This window comes from Vanacampus margaritifer, chromosome 17, assembly GCF_051991255.1.
Source record: "Vanacampus margaritifer isolate UIUO_Vmar chromosome 17, RoL_Vmar_1.0, whole genome shotgun sequence".
Taxonomy (NCBI): domain Eukaryota; kingdom Metazoa; phylum Chordata; class Actinopteri; order Syngnathiformes; family Syngnathidae; genus Vanacampus; species Vanacampus margaritifer.
Genome location: NC_135448.1, coordinates 4,955,001 through 4,957,500, shown reverse-complemented (window position 1 = coordinate 4,957,500; position 2,500 = coordinate 4,955,001). Strand labels below are relative to the sequence as shown.

The following is a 2,500-nucleotide window of genomic DNA, read 5'->3' as shown; positions in this document are numbered from 1 at the left end:
TAAATGGTATCACCTTATATCTATCAAAAATAGAGTGCAGTGTAAACAGTCAGCATCACATCATATGGTCTGGTATCACTAATTCAAGGAAAGCATTGTTTGTGGGGTTGAGTCACCATCGTAGTGGACAGTTCTGGACGCAGGAATGCTTTAAGGACGCTTGTGCAGAGCATATGGAGCAGTTTTTCATAGGACAGTTCGTGGGGAGCATTGTGTGCATTGGGCAGTGGAGCAGTTTTTCTTTTATCACATTTGTATATGATGGCACAGTCATTGTTGCAACAGGTGGCGCCAGGAACCTCCCCTCTCCATCAGGTATTGGCAGGATGTTTTGTGATGATGGCTGCATCACGCCCCTCTGATGGTGGTGGCAGTTGCAGTTTCTTTGTGGGTGGGGGGTTTTAAAGAGGTCTGTGTCCCGCCAGTTGACTTTGTTCTGAAATAATGACCCCTGACCAATAATCCTCACTCGACTGAAAACATTAAAATCTGCCCCAACAGTATTTAGGTTATAACATGTCAGTAAATTTTAAAAACAAAAACTTCCTTTATTAAAAAAATTGAAAAAAAATTGAGAAAGGAGAAGAAAAAAAAAAATTAAATAAAAAAAAATAATAATAAAAAAAATAAATAAATAATTAAAACAATGAAAGTTTACAATTTTAAATAATTGCTAATTATATGTCAATATTTGTTATGGTTTACAATATTTAATTTAATATGTTTTGCATACCTTCATAAATAATAATTAGGATGAGGTAGGACAGATATACTCTAACAATTTACAAATATAGTTAATTAATAAGTGTGTAGTTTTCAATTAATGTTTTCTCAATGGAGGCCGCAGCCCGTAAAGTCAGCCTTTGGTCAAACGTCAAAGCAGGAATGATTTTTAATTACATAGCACCTCAAATTATGTCAAAAATGTGATTCTTCCAGATAGCTTCCCCAGTCTGTTTGTAATGAGACTTTAAATGTCGAATTCAAAGGTTAAATATATTCAGGAGAGATTAAAATTATTTTCTATTTATAAACATGGGAGAAAAAAATAAAAAAATAAAAAAAACTCCTTTTAAATTATAATTAACACATTACTTCATCCCCAGGACCGGAATATGGCACTTTGGTGGGACCCCAATTGTCCTTAATGGGTGTGTCTCCTGATTCTGAAAAGATATTTAAAATTTATTAAACAATGTTCTCGCGCACAAACAAAATCATAAGGGAAAAACAATCATCTATATAAAGAATTATTCCACATTAATTGCCATCCAAGTTATTCGTTTTTAGTTAAAGTTATTTATGTTCTATAAGCATAAGATATGCATCTAAATTTTATAATATCTTAAAACTATACCTCTCTATGTTATTTGTGTGTTAATATTCGTTCGTTTTATATCAAACATAATTTTAAATATGACATATTTGCACTCGTGAAGCCAGTTTAAGTATTCAACATTAGTGCTTAAGAAATTTATATAAGGGGCTTATAAAATCAGTTACGGCAACAATTTATATAATGTTGTTCAATTATTTAACGCAGACGCTTGCGGGTTTTAGCGTTAGAAGTTTTATTAGTAATTTTACCGTCTAATTAATTTATCCCGTTTAGCGCTTATTAAACGGCTTAATTTGTTTTATTACATAAATTTGTATTATACAGTTATTTTATTTGCAAAGCAATATTTCGGTATTAATCATTTTTTCAATACACTTTTCTTAAAGATACGTCCGGGACTCTCCTCTATATAAAAATTACATACACTCATAACATTATTAACGGGCGGTCGCCGTGTACGCACATTCAAAGTTAAATTGCCGTCATTAAAACCATCGAACAAATGCCATATCTTATTAGAATAAACTAACCTTTTTCACAATATAATCCCGTTGTTCAATATTAATTACATTTTAAATCATTATTTAAACGGTATGTTTAATCCGGAAGCTTTAATTCCGACTAGCGGAAGTGATATCAGGTTAAATCATTTAGTCTTATATCAATATTTAAAGTTATATAAATGGTTATAACTTCACAAAAATACCTAAAGCTAGTATTCTAGCATTATTCATCATCATCTTATCCAAAAATACACGATTATGTGTCGTTTTTATTCCACTCGTAAACGTGTTCTATATCTCGTTTTTTACGTCGAAGCCTCAACGTCCCCCATCAATAAAATTAATTTACCGTAGCTTATAACGGCGCCATAAGATTTATTCCACCGCAATCGTACACCCAGTCGTGCAATTATTTTATTTCTCGCCTTATATTTCATAACGATTCTCCGCTGACACCAGCGAATGCGCTCTCAACTTTTTCAAAGCCTCATCCCGTAGTTTAACGGAAGCTTATTCAGGTCAAACGATTATATTACGCGCTCGAATAAAGCGTACATTTCTCTTCTTATTTATTGACTCCCGTATGTTATTAGCTTATTATATTATATTATATTGTAGTTAAGTCGTATTAATATTTAAAAATGAAGTGACGTCTCAC

General features: G+C 32.2%; 1 long non-coding RNA gene across 1 annotated transcript in view; it reads right to left on the bottom strand.

Moving 5' to 3' along the window:
* LOC144037442 (uncharacterized) overlaps positions 1 to 2,500 on the bottom strand; it is a 6,713-nt gene that overhangs the window by 2,417 nt on the left and 1,796 nt on the right. Inside the window, exon 1 of the long non-coding RNA XR_013288895.1 lies at positions 1 to 2,500. This exon is cut by the window's left edge and continues 792 nt beyond it; it is cut by the window's right edge and continues 1,796 nt beyond it. This is a non-coding gene — a long non-coding RNA (uncharacterized LOC144037442).